This window comes from Ascaphus truei, chromosome 8 (genome assembly GCF_040206685.1).
Source record: "Ascaphus truei isolate aAscTru1 chromosome 8, aAscTru1.hap1, whole genome shotgun sequence".
Taxonomy (NCBI): domain Eukaryota; kingdom Metazoa; phylum Chordata; class Amphibia; order Anura; family Ascaphidae; genus Ascaphus; species Ascaphus truei.
Genome location: NC_134490.1, coordinates 20,261,445 through 20,280,602, shown reverse-complemented (window position 1 = coordinate 20,280,602; position 19,158 = coordinate 20,261,445). Strand labels below are relative to the sequence as shown.

The 19,158-nt window shown below is 47.0% G+C and overlaps 1 long non-coding RNA gene across 2 annotated transcripts in view; it reads left to right on the top strand.

The window, feature by feature from the left end:
* Positions 1-19,158, top strand: part of LOC142500899 (uncharacterized) — a 118,374-nt gene that overhangs the window by 13,472 nt on the left and 85,744 nt on the right. The gene's annotated exons all lie outside the window — the stretch shown is intronic.

Genomic DNA, 19,158 nt, shown 5'->3' with positions numbered 1-19,158 from the left:
GGCAAGTATAAAGACAACTCTGATATCTATATCCCTGACCCTGCTGTCAAGACAAACCTACACTCCGGACGTGGCCCCCGTGCCTGTGGCTGGTGTTGTTACTACTCCCATCTCAGTACCGGGGTCTCGTCCTGTTTGTGGTGAGCACAGCGTGGCAGTATGCTCAGCCCCACAAACATAGACCCCGCTGAGGTGGGAGAGGAGGTGGTACCCCGTGCCGCCATGTTCTCTAGACTGGAGAAATATCTTGAGCAGTCTGACCGTCGCCTAGACTCCTTACAGAAAGACCTCCAGACCCTCTCAATGCAACAATCCTGCACACCCACCTTCTCTAACCCACAACCCACATCACTGTCTAGCCTCACACCGTCTGAACCACGACTCCCGATGCCTAACCGGTACTCCGGAGACCCTTTAGAATGTCGCGGCTTTTTGAATCAATGCCTCAATCAATTTGAGGCGACACCCACCCGGTTCCTGACCCCAAGGTCAAGAGAGGCATACATTGTCTCACAGGCGATGCATTGGCGTGGGTCTCTCCTATCTGGAAGCAGAGAAGAGACCTTACTCTAGACATCGGACAATTCACCAAGGAGTTCAGACGTGTTTTTGACACCCCAGGGCGTGAAATTACTGCAGCATCTTCCCTTTTTCATGTTTCCCAGGGAGATCGTCCGCTGGCAAGATACGCCTTGGAATTCCGGACAATCGCCTCAGAAACGGGATGGAACAGGGAGGCCCTCGCTTCCGCCTTCTGGCAAGGACTTTCGGAGCCCCTGAAAGACGAGCTTGCCACGCAGGAGCGCACAGCGGACCTGGAGGAGCTCATTGCAGTCTGCATACGGGTAGACCAACGTCTGCAGGAGAAGAGAGCAGAGCATTTACGGAACCATCAGGTACCTGCCAGGCCTTCACCTTTCCACGCCCTCGTTCCAGAGACACCTATGACCGAGGTTCCTGAACCCAGGGTGGGGTGACAACAAACTCTCCTTCTCTGAGAAACAACGTCGCCGAACCTCCAGCCTGTGCCTCTACTGCGGCAATCCGGGCCACCTAGCCCTCCGCTGCCCACTCAAGTTGGGAAATGACAAACCCCCACAGAGTCCCAGAGGAACTCCCATGGGAGCACTTTTCAACTCTTCCATCACCAAAGAATCCCTAACCAACAGAATCCTGATTCCGGTATCCCTTCAGGCTCCGGGCCTCACGGTGAGCGCATTCGCCTTCATCGACTCTGGTTCCGGAAGAAACTTCATTGACCAAGAATTCGCCACAAGGAACAACATCCAATTAGAAAAGAGAAAAACCCGGTGAGATTGGAGGCCATTGATGGACTTCCCTACAGCCGGCCTTCATCATCCTACAGACCGCGGAAATCTCCCTTGTATGTGAACAGACCCACAGGGAAAACATCATCTTAGACGTGATCCACTCACCATCCGTCGAGATCATCCTGGGCCTTCCTTGGCTACAACGCCACAACCCACTCATTAACTGGGCCAAGCAAAGACCCATCTCTTGGAACCAACAATGCTCCACAACATGCGCAGTTCCACCTCAAAAGATCTGCAGGATGAAGACCCCAGAGGAGCCACAAGACGTTTTTCCAGAAGAATACACTGAATTCAGAGACGTATTCGACAAAGCCAGGTCAGAGGTACTACCCCCCCATCGATCCTTCGATTGTCCTATAGATCTCCTGCCTGGTTCTACTCTGCCTAGAGGGTGCACTTACCCTCTTTCCCTCCCGGAGACGAAATGTTCCAATACATCCAGGAGAACCTCCAAAAAGGGTACATCAGGAAATCCTCGTCACCGGCAGGGGCTGGATTTTTTTTTGTCAAAAAGAAAGATGGTACTCTAAGACCCTGCATCGACTACTGAGGACTAAATAAGATCACCATTAAAAACCGCTACCCACTACCATTGATATCAGAGCTGTTCGACCGTCTACAGGGATCCACCATATTCACCAAATTGGATCTCCGTGGTGCCTATAACCTAGTAAGGATCCGTCAAGGAGATGAGTGGAAAGCGGCATTCAATACAAGGGACGGCTACTACGAATACCTGGTCATGCCGTTCGGCCTGTGCAATGCTCCAGCGATCTTCCAAGACTTTGTAAATTAAATATTCAGAGACCTGCTGAACAGATTCATCATCGTTTACCTGGACGTCATTTTAATTTTTTCCAAGACCATCTCAGAGCATATTAACCAAGTCAAACAGGTACTTCTACGTCTTCGTCAGCACCACCTCTACGCCAAACTGGAAAAATGCAACTTCCATCAAAAATCCATTACCTTTCTAGGATACATCATATCCGATTCGGGGTTCTCCATGGATCCCTCCAAACTGAAGGCCGTCATGGACTGGTCGCTTCCTACGTCCCTCAAGGGCATCCAGAGGTTCCTAGGCTTTGCTAATTACTACAGAAAGTTTATCCACAAATTCTCTTCCATTGTCGCATCCATCACGGCTCTCACAAAGAAAGGAGCTGACGTTGTGTCCTGGCCACCTGCAGCTATCCAGTCCTTCAACACCTTAAAGAAAGCTTTCATCTCTGCACCCATACTGAGCCACCCCAATCCCAGACTGGAGGTGGACGCATCAGACATCGGAGCCGGTGCCATTTTGTCACAGAGCGTATCACCCATGTGCCTTCTTCTCTAAAAAATTCTCATCGGCACAGCAAAACTACGATGTGGGCAATAGAGAACTACTAGCCATCAAACTTGCCTTAGAAGAGTGGAGACATCTACTGGAAGGGACAGAGAGTCCCATTACAATCCTCACCGACCACAAGAACCTCATGTACTTGGAAAGCGCTCAACGACTTGGAGCCCGTCAAGCCCGCTGGTCCCTATTCTTCTCTCGTTTTAATTACATCATATCATTCATACCCGGTTCCAAGAATGTAAAGGCAGATGCCCTTTCCCGCCAGTTCGTAACAGAGAATAAAAACGAAGCCAAATCAGAAACCATCCTGCCTGCCAGATTCATCATCTCCGCCAACACATTTGACATAATGGATGACATCCTGCGGGACCAAACTAACATTCCGGAGGGTCTGGAGGTCCCGGATGGGTTCCTCTTCGCAGCACTTCCCTTCCGCAAAAAGATCTTGGAATGGGGACACTCATCAAATACCGCTGGCCATCCTGGTACCAAAAGAACCGCAGACTTAATCACACGGACATTCTGGTGGCCTGGCATGCAAGGCGACATAAAGGAATTCACCAAGGCATGCACCACATGTGCAAGGAATAAGGTACCCCGCAGCAAACCGCAAGGGCTATTGAATCCTCTACCCATCCCAGACCGTCCCTGGAGGAACCTATCTATGGATTTCATAGTAGAGCTGCCAAGATCCAGAGGTATGAACACTATACTTGTAGTCATAGATCGCTTCTCGAAACAGGCACATTTTATTCCACTTAAAGGCCTACCAAACTCTCCCACACTAGCAGACATATTCTGTAAGGAGATCTTCCGTCTCCACGGAACTCCCACGACCATCTTATCGGACAGAGGGTCCCAGTTCGTCTCGAGATTCTGGCGGGCCTTCACAAAGAAATTGGACATCTCCCTGCATTTTTCTTCCGGGTACCACCCGCAGACAAAATGGACAGACAGAAAGGACCAATCAGTCCTTGGAGCAGTACCTGCGCTGCTTCATCGTGGACACTCAGGACGACTGGGCAGACCTTCTCCCGTGGGCAGAGTTCGCCCATAATTCCCTGAGGAATGAATCCGCACAGGTCTCGCCCTTCTACGTAAATTACGGTTTTCATCCGGCACGACTGCCCAACTCTTCCCCGCCTACTGGGGTTCCTGCAGTGGACGACCGGATCCAAGCACTGCAAAAATCATGGACCAAGATCCAGAGTGAGACAGAAGACCCAGGCAGACCGCTACCGTCACGAAACTCCAGAGCTGAGACCGGGAGACAAAGTATGGCTGTCCCCATGAGGTTTGCGCTGACTATCTTCACACTACTCATGGAACATACGCCTAAGAGTCCCCACACTCAAACTGGCCCCAAAATTCTTGGGTCCATTCAAGATCTTGGAAAAAATCAATCCAGTGGCATACCGCCTGCAACTCCCCTCTTCAATGAGGATTCCATCCGTGTTCCATATTTCACTACTGAAACCTGCATACCGCAGCCTCCGATTCCCTGATCCATCTCCTACACCACTTGGTCCTCTAATCGTACAGGGCCAGCAGGAGTACGAAGTTCAGGCCATCCTAGACTCCAGGCTGTCTAAAGGGACTATACAGTATCTCATTCACTGGAGAGGATATGGTCCCGAGGAACGATCCTGGATTCCACACCAGCAAGTCCACGCACCCGAACTCATCAAAGAGTTTCACCTGAAATACCCCCTGAAGCCTCGCAGGGTTCGCCCGGAGGTCTCCTCTGAAGGGGGGGGTACTGTAAGGATTACCGCAGATCAGGCGCTCCGCGCATCCTCTCGAGCACCACCGCGCACGCGCGGGGTGTGTATGGACCACATTCCTTACCAGACGCGCGCAGCATGCACGCGCGCCAAAATGGCGTCATCCGACTCGGTGGACTCTGGCTCCGCCCCCGGATCATGACGCACACTGACTGCGCGCAGAGCTTGCATGTGACACGTGCACCACGCCCCCAAGCTACGTGTCAAGTTTCATTAGCTGTACTAACAGCTGCACCTGCTCATAGATGCATTCTTTAGCTGCACTAACAGCCACACCCACTCGTTGAGTCCTGGACCTATCACAGCTACCACAGAGGCCGCACCCCCGCTCCACCCCCCCATGGGGGCTGGCTGATCCAGCCTATATATGCTCACCAATGTTATAGGCACATTGGCTGAGCATAGATTCATGTTACTCTGTGTTTTCCCTTGCTGTTCCTGCCTTGTTCCTGCCTTGTTCCTGCCTTGTCCCTGTCCTGTTGCTTTGTTCTAGTTTTTGATCTTCTGTGTACCGATCCGGCTTGCTTTGACTACTCCAACCTCTGGCTCCTGATCTTGGCTACCTCTGACTCCTCGCTCCTCTCTAATCCTGAACTCGGCATTGCACCTCGACCACTCTCCACCCTCCAACACTGACATCGGCAAAAGTACCTTCTACGCTCCGGATATCTCCTACGTTGAACTCGGCAAGTATAAAGACAACTCTGATATCTATATCCCTGACCCTGCTGTCAAGACAAACCTACACTCCGGACGTGGCCCCTGTGCCTGTGGCTGGTGTTGTTACTACTCCCATCTCAGTACCGGGGTCTCGTCCTGTTTGTGGTGAGCACAGGGTGACACGCTTAGCAAGACTCCGCTCCCATTCAATATGCACGGGAGTAAAGGTGTGCTAACGCTTAGCGTGCCCCCGCTCCCATTAATATGCACAGGAGTAAAGGTGTGCTAACGCTTAGCGTGCCTCCGCTCCCATTAATATGCACGGGAGTAAAGGTGTGCTAACGCTTAGCACGCCCCCGCTCCCATTAATATGCACAGGAGTAAAGGTGTGCTAACGCTTAGCGTGCCTCTGCTCCCATTCATATGCACGGGAGTAAAGGTGTGCTAACGCTTAGCATGACTCCGCTCCCATTAATATGCACGGGAGTAAAGGTGTGCTAACGCTTAGCATGACTCCGCTCCCATTCATATGCGCGGGAGTAAAGGTGTGCTAACGCTTAGCGTAACTCCGCTCCCATTAATATGCACGGGAGTAAAGGTGTGCTAACGCTTAGCGTGCCTCCGCTCCCATTAATATGCACGGGAGTAAAGGTGTGCTAACGCTTAGCACGCCCCCGCTCCCATTAATATGCACGGGAGTAAAGGTGTGCTAACGCTTAGCGTAACTCCGCTCCCATTAATATGTACGGGAGTAAAGGTGTGCTAACACTTAGCACGCCCCCGCTCCCATTAATATGCACGGGAGTAAAGGTGTGCTAACGCTTAGCGTAACTCCGCTCCCATTAATATGCACGGGAGTAAAGGTGTGCTAACGTTTAGCATGCCTCCGCTCCCATTAATATGCACGGGAGTAAAGGTGTGCTAACGCTTAGCACGCCCCCGCTCCCATTAATATGCACGGGAGTAAAGGTGTGCTAACGCTTAGCGTGCCCCCGCTCCCATTCATATGCACGGGAGTAAAGGTGTGTTAACGCTTTGCATGACTCCGCTCCCATTCATATGCGCGGGAGTAAAGGTGTGCTAACGCTTAGCGTGCCCCCGCTCCCATTAATATGCACGGGAGTAAAGGTGTGCTAACGCTTAGCGTGCCTCTGCTCCCATTCATATGCACGGGAGTAAAGGTGTGCTAACGCTTAGCATGACTCCGCTCCCATTAATATGCACGGGAGTAAAGGTGTGCTAACGCTTAGCGTAACTCCGCTCCCATTAATATGCACGGGAGTAAAGGTGTGCTAACGCTTAGCGTGCCCCCGCTCCCATTCATATGCGCGGGAGTAAAGGTGTGCTAACGCTTAGCATGACTCCGCTCCCATTCATATGCACGGGAGTAAAGGTGTGCTAACGCTTAGCGTGCCCCCGCTCCCATTAATATGCACGGGAGTAAAGGTGTGCTAACGCTTAGCGTGACTTCGCTCCCATTCATATGCACGGGAGTAAAGGTGTGCTAACGCTTAGCACGCCTCCGCTCCCATTCATATGCACGGGAGTAAAGGTGTGCTAACGCTTAGCGTGCCTCTGCTCCCATTCATATGCACGGGAGTAAAGGTGTGCTAACGCTTAGCATGACTCCGCTCCCATTAATATGCACGGGAGTAAAGGTGTGCTAACGCTTAGCGTGCCCCCGCTCCCATTAATATGCACGGGAGTAAAGATGTGCTAACGCTTAGCATGACTCCGCTCCCATTCATATGCACGGGAGTAAAGGTGTGCTAACGCTTAGCGTGCCTCTGCTCCCATTCATATGCACGGGAGTAAAGGTGTGCTAACGCTTAGCATGACTCCGCTCCCATTAATATGCACGGGAGTAAAGGTGTGCTAACGCTTAGCGTGCCCCCGCTCCCATTAATATGCACAGGAGTAAAGGTGTGCTAACGCTTAGCGTGCCTCTGCTCCCATTCATATGAACGGGAGTAAAGGTGTGCTAACGCTTAGCATGACTCTGCTCCCATTCATATGCACGGGAGTAAAGGTGTGCTAACGCTTAGCATGACTCCGCTCCCATTCATATGCACGGGAGTAAAGGTGTGCTAACGCTTAGCATGACTCCGCTCCCATTCATATGCACGGGAGTAAAGGTGTGCTAACGCTTAGCGTGCCTCCGCTCCCATTAATATGCGCGGGAGTAAAGGTGTGCTAACGCTTAGCATGACTCCGCTCCCATTAATATGCACGGGAGTAAAGGTGTGCTAACGCTTAGCGTGCCTCCTCTCCCAGTAATATGCACGGGAGTAAAGGTGTGCTAACGCTTAGCGTGCCCCCGCTCCCATTAATATGCACGGGAGTAAAGGTGTGCTAACGCTTAGCACGCCCCCGCTCCCATTAATATGCACAGGAGTAAAGGTGTGCTAACGCTTAGCGTGTCTCGGCTCCCATTAATATGTACGGCAGTAAAGGTGGGATAACGCTTAGCACACTTTTGTGGCTCTGGGATCAAGAGTTTTTTTAGGGTGTACAGTAATGTCTACCAGCAACTTCCCTGTCCACCTGCCAAGCCGTGGCGTTCATATCATCAACAAGGGCTGATAATGAGTATTTATTGCTAGTACTGGCAAGTGCCAATGATGTTGCAGATGGTGACTGGCTTGTTGTGGAGAAAGTTATAGGATGCCATTTTGGATTAGATGTACTTCATATTATCATGGTGTATGCTTTGTGGTAGAGTTTATTACAGTATAAACCCAATCCATGCCTCTTTTAATGGAAGAGCATTAAATGACAGTGTACTGACACCACTACTTATCTCAAGTGAGAAACAAGGGGCAACGTCTGCTTTTGTGCAAGAAAACAGAATTGTATAATGCTAGATGTAATAATAATTAAATTGCCTATTAAAACTGCCATGCACATACTAATTTGTACTGTCTGACTGACCAACCCATATTTTTAAACAGTGCTGGGTGTATGTTGTATTCACTAATAATGTTTTAAGGATCAATTCAGAAGTTAAAATTACTGTATGTAACAAGGTTTCAGATATTACAGACTTGGTTAGTACGTTTCCTACATTTGATGCAACTTCAAGCAGAATAAATGATGGAAGTGCATCTTCTTGGACACCTCTTTGAGGGGCTTGGAATATACCCCCATAACATTGCGTATTTTAAATAGTATCACTGTGTTCTGGAAGGGCTACAATAAAGGAGCTGCTTTCATTTAAGGAATGAATAAGAATAAGGGGAGAATGGACAAGAATGCAAATAAAGAACAGCAAAGTACAGTATAAAGAGATAAAAATAGTAGACTCTTGAGGGTCACCATTGGAGAAGGTGGCTGTTGCGATTAACACAGAGGGTTCTCCGAGAGTGTTATTTCCATGGGTGGGAAAGATACACAGAGACTGCATTGGTGACTACAAGGAACCCAATAGGCCAATGCTAAACTGTAGATGCTGGGAAGGAGTTCCAGTAGAAGAGCTGAATCTCGGAGGACCTCTAACAATGACCTAGCTTGACATGACCTCATTTGGTTGAGCACTGCAAGGAAATGTAAGTGAATGAAGATTGATACTTTACATCATCAGGACTGTGAACATAAAGGAAAGTGGAGTGTGTGATAGAGAAAGTTGATGAGTGTGCTATGTGAGACGGGGGAGAGGGGACTCAATGGGTAGTGTGGCGAGAAGAATGGGGAGTATGGAGTGTGAGTGTGTAAAAAAAGGGTGAGTGGTGGGTTTGTGCGTGTAAGGGGGGTACGTGTGGTGCTAGTGAGCAAGGACAGGTTGCTTGTGGTCTGATGGGTAGGGGTGCCCCGAGATTTAAAAAAATCCTCCAGATGTGTCCTCCCTGCTCAACAAAAGCTTGGGAAGCTCTGGTTTAGATAATGGCCAAATTACCCCCCTCATAACTAACTTGGTGTTGGGGTAAACTTATTAGGGTTTTCTGTTGTTTTTTTTCATTAGGAGAAAACTACAAGTAGACTATTAAACCAGGGGAAAGCACGGCATTGTCAGTGAGCTTCTGTTAGCAAAATCTTTGCATGTCCCTGCAATGGCGTACAGATTCCATCATCTTAATTACATTTCCATTTTCTTTCCACCACTAAACAAATATAAGTAGGAGTGAGTTGGTGCACAAGGAACTGTCTTTGGAGTGGGTGATTATATTTTAATCCCTTTAGAAACATAATGGGCGAGTCTCTGTCCTCTGTCATGAAACAATTACAATGTGAACTCCTGTCCTCTGTGTATTGCAGGGGCGGCCAACTCCTGTCCTCAAGGGCCACCAACAAGTCAGGTTTTCAGGATATCCCTGCTTCAGCACAGGTGGCTCAGTCATTCTGACTGAGCCACCTGTGCTGAAATAATAAATATAATAGCATGTTCTTATATAGTGCTGCTAGTTTTACGTAGCGCTTTACAGGGACATTTTGCGGGCACAGATCCCTGCCCCGTTGAGCTTACAATCTATGATTTTGGTGCCTGAGGCACAGGGAGATAAGGTGACTTGCCCAAGGTCACAAGGAGTCGACACCTGGAATTGAACCAGGTTGCCCGGCTTCACACTCAGTGCCAGAGTCAGTGTCGTTACTCACTGAGCCGCTCCTCGGAAGCAGGGATACCCTCAAAACCTGACCTGTTGGTGGCCCTTGAGGACTGGCGTTGGCCACCCCTGGTGTAGTGCCACACTTGTACAACACAATTGGTTGTATATTGTAAGCACACTATGAAAAAAAAGTTTTATTTAGTAGAAATACTGCACTGTTATCAACAAATATGGCTCACCTAATCAACACAGGTGCAATGGTATTCATAAATGCCCTTAAAGAAACCCTTTGTGATAAATTGCTACCTCGTCTTGTAACTGGATTCTGTATGTAGTGTTCCTCACAAAGGATGAATAGCTATAATGTATGCCCTTTCGTTTGTGAGCAGTAGCCTTCTTTCACTGGAGTTCACAAAAAGGTCAATAAGAGGAAATCAAACTGGCTGCAAAGGTGATTATATGTATCTCTTTGAGACTAAAATGTTAAGTCCAATAAGACAGAACTCTAGTCAGCTGAAATAGGCCAAAGGCTGAACTTGCTGTCTTGCTTACATTCAAGATGTCAGAATATAGGAGCACGCCATTTATCATGTGTTACACTATATTGCTATCTTCAGCACAGTGTTGCTCCACTGGCCACTCATGCAATCGCTAAGCCAAGAATTGATGTCATACCGTGCTTTACATAGATCTGAGTGGTAATTGTTTGTACATTCACTAGAGATGCTGTGTACAGACGCACTGTACCTTCCTATTCCTTGGTACACAGAATCTCCAGTAGACTCATGCATATAATGGTTGTCTTGCAGCACTTGTGTTTCACACAGTAATTCAAGACAGCAAATAAGGAAATGTAGGAATCCCGTTAGTTTGGTCAGCATGCAAACATGGTCCTAAACATGCAGTTCCAATGAGAAAAAGCAAAGCCACCAGACATACTCAGATTGATATTTATAGTCGTAGATTCATTTCTTTTTCTGCCCTCAACCCTAACATTGATATTGCTGAAACAATGACTACACTACATAAATCCTTTATGGTCCCCTATTCTTCTACACCCACATAACATTAGCGCCTCAGACGTAAAGCTTAGAGACGAACGGTGGTGTACACACGAAGGAAGAGGTTAAAGGGCAGGTTTAATAAGTGCCGATACCAGTTAGCTCACTGACCATTCAAGTCAAGGGGAGTTAATGCCGGATCGGGTGCTCTAACCCATACCGGCGCTTGATGTATCTGCCCATCAATGCAATATTCAAATAATTATCCTTCTAAAGTAGCAAACCAAGTTACAACAAGTTATTTCAGCATTTAGCACCAGTATTAGCGGAATAGCACAGCCGACCTTTCCAGCTGTATACAGACATTTGTGTGTCAGTGCGCATATTTGTACACGTGTGTATACCACTTAATACATCAGTGTGTGTTTAGATCGGGGGTGGCCAACTCCAGTCCTCAAGGGCTACCAGCAGGTCAGGTTTTCAGGATATCCCTGCTTCAGCACAGGTGGCTCAATCAGTGGCTCAGTCAATGACTGAACCACCTGTGCTGAAGCAGGGATATCCTGAAAACCTAACCTGTTGGTGGCCCTTGAGGACTGGAGTTCGCTATCCCTGCTTTAGATTATGTGTATCAGTGGTAGTGTTTGTCTACTGGACGTGCATCAATGTGTCTGTGCATCAATGGGCCTGTACGTGCATCAATGGGCCTGTACGTGCATCAATGTGTCTGTGCGTGCATCAATGTGTCTGTGCGTGCATCAATGTGTCTGTGCGTGCATCAATGTCTCTGCGTGCATCAATGTGTCTGTACGTGCATCAATGTGTCTGTGCGTGCATCAATGTGTCTGCGCGTGCATCAATGGGCCTGTACGTGCATCAATGTGTCTGTGCGTGCATCAATGTGTCTGTGCATCAATGTGTCTGTGCGTGCATCAATGTGTCTGTGCATCAATGTGTTTGTGCGTGCATCAATGTGTCTGTGCGTGCATCAATGTGTCTGTGCGTGCATCAATGTGTCTGTGCGTGCATCAATGTGTCTGTGCGTGCATCAATGTGTCTGCGCGTGCATCAATGTGTCTGCGCGTGCATCAATGTGTCTGCGCGTGCATCAATGTGTCTGCGCGTGCATCAATGTGTCTGCGCGTGCATCAATGTGTCTGCGCGTGCATCAATGTGTCTGCGTGTGCATCAATGTGTCTGCGCGTGCATCAATGGGTCTGCGCGTGCATCAATGTCTCTGCGCGTGCATCAATGGGTCTGCGCGTGCATCAATGGGCCTGCGCGTGCATCAATGGGCCTGCGCGTGCATCAATGGGCCTGCGCGTGCATCAATGTGTCTGCGCGTGCATCAATGTGTCTGCGCGTGCATCAATGTGTCTGCGCGTGCATCAATGTGTCTGCGCGTGCATCAATGTGTCTGCGCGTGCATCAATGTGTCTGCGCGTGCATCAATGTGTCTGCGCGTGCATCAATGTGTCTGCGCGTGCATCAATGTGTCTGCGCGTGCATCAATGTGTCTGCGCGTACATCAATGTGTCTGCGCGTGCATCAATGTCTCTGCGTGCATCAATGTGTCTGTGCATCAATGGGCCTGTACGTGCATCAATGTGTCTGCGCGTGCATCAATGTGTCTGCGTGTGCATCAGTCTGTGTTAGTGAAATTATGCAGTGGTGTTAATGATCACCAGGCACTGGCATTAGGGCTCAGCAGTTATAAATGACATTAACTATGCATTGCTGGACCCTTTGGCCGCTGAGGGGTTAAAGTCTGGGTTTCCATAACCTTTGCCCTAGCTGACTCCCCTATTTCTCGTGTTGCTGATTGAATCTGTAGCTTTGCTCACCAATGCATCGCTCTCAAGCACCAAAAGGCTTAAAGGAGCAAGTCGAGTTTAACCCTGTCACTGCTGGGAGGGGGGCCTGCCACGCATTGCGTTTGGCAAAGAATGTGTTCATGGTTGGCACTTGTAAAGTGAGGAGCATAAACGCAGATTGCATATTATTTGCCCACAAGGGCACTTCTCCTGTCTGTAGGTGGCACCAGTTCCCCATATTTCTCATTTCTAATTCATGTGATTGACTGCGGGTGCAAATTGAATTCAACTAAGCGAATGAAAATACACATGAGATCAATGATATAAAAAAATGAGCTGTGTAGTTCCTTTTTTCTTTTCATTTTATTCTAGTACCGTTACTGCATGTGTTACGCAAAATATCTCCGTATGGGAACCTGTGAGATACGTAGTATGCATTTGTGACATTGCCAAGACGTCCCTGTAGTTTCCTGTCCTTGTAACGTTAGGGATAATCAGAGCATTGAAACCTTACTCATTTTTTCCATGCCCTACTTGCAGCCATGTCAAAGTTTTGATATTTCATGCAGGTGTTTAGCAAGATAGTTTTATATCCAGGGGCGTAACTACTGCCTGGGGTGCCCGCACGTCCGAAGACCCCCACCTCGGGGTGGAGGCCTCAAAGGAGTTGGGACCCTCCTGACTCATGATAAACCCCCGCAAGCAGTTACAGAGACGCTGTGTTCTTCCCCACAGCAATGAAACGGATTGCGGGGGGACAGAGGTGGGGTCTCTATAAGAGAGCAGCCCTCCTCCATCAACGTCACGGCGTCACGTGACGCTGCGTCGGCATGGCGACACATTGCCATGACAACGCACCGTTGTGCAATGTAGCCACGTCACAAAGGGACTCGTTGCCATGACCGTGCCATTGCGCAATGCTGCCACGTCACATGGGGGCGAGTTGCCATGACAACACGCCGTCACGTAACGCAGCGACATCATGATGAGGGACGGCCGTTAAGTGAAATGCCCGGGGCCACTGTTATGTCACCCCAGGCATGGCTTGGTTTAGTGATGCTAAACAAGGGGAAAGACGCACCATGTGATATATCCCATTATAATTTGTGCGTTACTCAACTTCTCAATGTGTCAATTGAATGTGATAGACATGTCTGTTCCCTGTATAGGTCCTTGTACAAAGATCAGGTTAATGCGAGCTGACACTGAGGGGAGAATATTGATGCAAAAAAAGAAACTGATACAAAGCACTTATGTGTAGGCGTAAATCCACTCATACCTCCTATTGATCTATACTGTATAACCATAATACGTGCTGTCACAACTGGTACAATTTGCCCAAATGATGCAAAGCCCTTCGATACACTGATGTACCTACTTGCAGAAGCAAAAGTCTGCACGCCTGTGGCAGTGTCTGCTGTGATCTCGTTGTGAGGGGTCCATTCTTCCAAATGTGACCCCCCCCCCATCCGCAGCGTTAATTCTCTGGCGCCACGACGAGCGCGTGACCGCAGAGCGTAAGGTTAGGTACATCTCTATGTTGATACACTGATGCAAACTCAAGCATAGCCAGTATGGTTCTACAAACATTGTTTGGAGTTTACCTGTTCATGGGGCTTGAACCCCCATTTTCTTCCTGATATAACAGTGCAAACTTCCTAGCGTCTTATTTGCGCTATGACACTTGTACTGTATTTGTTCAGCTGCTGTAGAGAAATCCACAGTCTCCTGCAAATAATTGCATCATTGCTTTTGGTCAGGTTGCAAATTAGAAATCTGACACTCGCTGACTCACTCATAAAACTGATGTGGCTAAGTAAACAGTGTCAGGAGAGCAGCAATGCAAGTTAGCTTCATGGAAGAACTGTCGATAACTGATTTTGTAACAACGCAGACCAGACCATAGGTTGATTTAGATGTGTTTCATGTAAGGTTTTAGATGAGAGTTTTGATGAATGAGGCAGTTCCCAAACCAACCCCTGGAGGTCAGCAAAACCCCACCCAATGCCTCAGCTATTTAATATTCCCCCTACCTAAATAATCATAACCTGCGTTTCCTTTTCCCTGACCAATTTTACTATTTACCTGTTTCACCCTGATCTTCTAAACCTGTGATTCTTAACCAGACAAAGTGAAGTCACAAAACAAAATAAGAAAGACAACGAAAAAGACGGAAGGATGCAAAAAAGTAGAATTCTCTTTTGTAAACATTAAAAAATTGGAAACATTAAATTTGACAGACAGAGTGAAAAAGCTATAAAAAGATGAATTAACATAATGGAAAATCATGGTAGGAGTGTTACCCTATATTTCAAAAATCACTTAGTGCTGAGTCTACACAAATAGATTGACAATTATTTTTCTAAACACTTTTGAGCCCACGTGCTTCTTTTTCTCATAATATCTATACATCAAACTGGTATTTTTTTTTCTTTCCGGTAGCTGCAACTATTGGAAGCAGTATCACTTTGCCAAATGTCTTCTCCCATATGTCACAAGCTGGTCCCTCTTCAAACTCAGATGTGTGGGATGGTTTATAAAATATCCTTTGAATAGCTGTGTACCTTTAACGCTGCATTATTTGTTGTGTTTGGCTGCAATGACAATAAGGCCGCGCTTATAGTGCCGGCGACTGTGACGTCAGGCTGCGGTTGCTGGAAAAATTAAATAGAGATGACTTACAGCGATCGGGACCAAGCAGTCGCTCCGTCGTGCTTAGAAGCGCACACGGCGGCGGCAATGTATTTGTTTTGACGCGACTTCGCTGTCGCCGTTTCCGTCACCATAAGCGCAGCCAAGATGTCCCCTTGCTGGTTGTGCATTTAATGTATTCTCACATACCATTACAGTCACTCATTAGCACTTCCGCACTGCTTTTCTTTTCATTTTTGGGTATGTATGTATGTATTTATATCTTTATTTATATAGCGCCATTAAAGTACATAGCGCTTCCCAGCGGTAATACACGTGACATAATAATATAAATAACACATAATTCAAATAACACATAAAGGGGAGAAGGGCTTCAGACATAAAAGTGACATTTAGGAAAAGGAGTCCCTGCCCCGACGAGTTTACAATAATAATAATATTTGTTTCTTATATAGCACTGACAAAGTATAAAGTGGTGGACATGGAAACTTGAGTCCCTGCCCCATATAATTTACAGTCTACCTTAGGTCAGGGGTGCTCAACTCCAATCCTCAAGCCCCTCCCAACAGGTCAGGTTTTCAGGATATCCCATCATCAGTACAGGTGGCTCAATCAATCCCTGCTTCAGCACAGGTGGCTCAATCAAAGGCTGAGCCTCTGATTGAGCCACCTGTGCTGAAGCAGGGATTGATTGAGCCACCTGTGCTGAAGCTGGGATATCCTGAAAACCTGACCTGTTGGGGGGGGGGAGGGAACTTCAGCACCCCTGCTTTAGACATAGCAAGATAACTTGCCCAAGATCACAAGGGCAGTTGACATTGTGCTCATCCGTGTCAAAGGCATCAACATTACCACTGAGCTATTCCTTTGGCCCTTTTTCATCATGCCTAGAAGAAGTACTTGGACTTTGATTTCTCGTTGGGCAGATCTAGCCTGACTAACCTTTCCCACAGCTGTGAATTGCTCGGTGAAACAGCGGCATTTTGGGGCTATGGGGAAAGCTTCATGCAAACTACAACAACAGCCGCTGTGGCTCCAGGCTCCAGGAAAGGGTAATCGGCCCAACATCCAAAGTCGCTTTATGCAACTGATGTCAAGCTGATTGCAATGATCTGTGTTTTGAAGGCACCCATTAAACTTGTTGATTGTGCAAAAACATTCCGCTTCCTTGTCCGTCCAGCAATGTGCGATGGAAAATCCTTCTTTTGGGAATATAGGGTTGCCAGGTGTTCAGTATTGAACTGGACTGTCCTGTATTTGGACACTGTCCAGTAAAACATTAGAGGTAATACTGGACATATATGTGTCCGGTATTACCTCTCTGGCATAGTGACCTGACCGGCTTGGGGTGCACCGGGATTTCCCTAAGTAGGGAGAGCAGGGGTGCTGCTAGGGGGCTGGCCAGCTTCCTCCATCGGGAGTGGCTGCTGCTGGGTAATGCAGCCAATCAGGAGGAGGTGTGAGGAGCCTGGGTGGGGGGGCCAAGGAGAAGAGGAAACAGCATGGAGTGGAGATGTGTGGGTGTGTGTCTCACGCACATCGTACCTTTCACCATTGTGTCCAGTATTTTTGGAGAAGCCCCCTGGTAACCCCAATCCTTACTACCATTCTGATGGTTATTTTACAGATGTTGCCGTCGCTGTTCAGGCCTTGAAAGTGTGTTGTTATTTACCAAACCAGGGTTTCCTCTTTCATACCTTTATGACCAGGTAATTAATACACAGACGTGTCGTTCAGATTGCTGCATTAAATGAATTAGAACATTTCTTACATTTGGCATGGAAGCTACAAGAGTAAAAAGTAATCCACGCACATACCTGTACTATTAATGCAGGCCGATTTATATAGGGTGCCCTGTCCTTGGCCAGTGTGGTGATACTTAAAATAAGTACCTATATATTTAGGGATCGAAACATTAAATAGATCATCTATTTATCTACTGAGATACTTTATCTCTAGTGGAGTGCTGCTTAAACTCACATACTTTTTTTTATAAAATAGAATTTGACCGCGTGTAAAAAAACACTTAGCTCACCTTGGCTGCCTATTTTCCTTTCTTCTGTAAAACCTCAGGCCTATTTCATCCGGGGCTTTCTTTTGTTCTTAGGATTGCGAATTGTCAATCCCAACCATGTTTGCGTTCCCTTACTATACTACTGTAGCCCCAACCATCTCTGCTGGGAGGCTACTCCATGACTCCACTAACCTTACCCTGATGTGCTTCCTCACATTTCCCGAGCCTGCGAGTTTCAGAGAAGGACCTCTTGTTCTGCTGCTTTCTCTGGAATACTCTTCCCTCCTGTACTATGTTGAAACCCTTTATGTATTTGAAAGTTTCTATCATATCTCCCACTCCCTTCTGTCCTCCTAGCTGTACATGTTATAGTCCCTAAGTCTTTCCTGATAAGTTTTATTCTGTAGATCAGGTTTTCAGGATATCCCTGCTTCAGCACAGGTGACTCAATCAGAGGCTCAGTCTTTGACTGAGCCTCTGATTGAGCCACCTGTGCTGAAGCAGGGACTGATTGAGCCACTTGTGCTGAAGCAGGGACTGATTGAGCCACGTGTGCTGAAGCAGGCACTGTTGAGCCACCAGTGCTGAAGCAGGGATATCCTGAAAACCTGACCTGTGGGGCTTGAGGACCAGACTTGAGCCCCCCTGCTGTAGATCATGCACCATATTAGTAGCCATATTTACCTAATCTCCAATGAATCCATACACTTTTGGCATCTGGTTTGTACGTATAATTATAGGAAGATCTAAAACAAGCTTATTTTCTGTATTTGCCTCTTTTAAAGAAATGTATTCTATCTAATTTGAATGTAATTTTTCCAAGACATCTGCTTTTATTGGGCATAGTATGAAGAATGCATTAAGGCATCTGTCCAGTTCCTATTATTATCCACATTTACTCCATGTTAAGCTTATTTCTCATTTTGGATATTTAATCATAGTAACAAAAACCCCCAAAGGGTGGAACAAAAACTATATCTCTTATCGAAATGATGAAAAGATATAGCTTATAATGAGTACAAACTAAAAGATGGCTAAGGGGACTGTATCAAGACCAAAAAAGCAAAATTTTCATCTCTCCTTCTCTGTGTCAGTGTATGAAGCACTTTGCTCCCCGCTTGCACCCTTTTTGCACCCTTTTTGCACCACGTGCGTTACTTTGCGGTTTGAGGAGTGAAAAAAGGAGCAAGTAGGGAAAAGAGATGGGCATTTTGGGGGGGGGGGGGGATTTGGACCAGTCTCGAAAAGGGCGATTCGTCTTTTCTGGATTTTTTTGTTTTATCACCGACAATCCAATCCGCTGGTGAATTTTAACAATCCAACCCACGGATTGGATCCAATAATGTTTTTTTTTAAATTAATCTGCATGGAACAATCCGACGACGGATTTTACACCGCGCAACGGATTTTGAATGGAAAGCGCGGGAAATCCCGCAAAAGGATCTTGACAGTTTCGCTTATCTCTAGTAGGGAAGTAATACATAATGCGCAGATTATAATGGCATGAGTCAAACTTTGCGCACAGTTTAAGCTGATGTAACTTTGTGGCTTCTAACAATCTTATAACATTTCTTGCATTTGACGCATCTGGCCTATAAACAATTATAAAAGCATCCTTCAAAATCACCCGTTCTTTGCTCCAAAATTACCATGATATCTCTCTCCCTAAATGTGGAAACAAGCTGTGCTCCCACTAGTCGCCGGACACTGAACATTGGAGGGTTCTCAAGGTCGCAAGGAACAGTGACACTTATTATTATATAATACAAGACATTTTCATGATGACCACTGATGCCAGTGAAACCAAACACAGGTAAAACCTCACCCAAAATAAAGAGGAGAAAGAAGAAATAGCTGCAATTTAATTTTGGGAAGAGATTGCCCACTATACTGAATTTTTTTTTTATATTCCAGAGTGGGTTAAACTTTTAGAACCTATATATAAATCTTTATAAAGTGAGGTTTTTTTTGTAAGCTTAGAGAAAACAAAAATCTACACAGCACTGTACATAG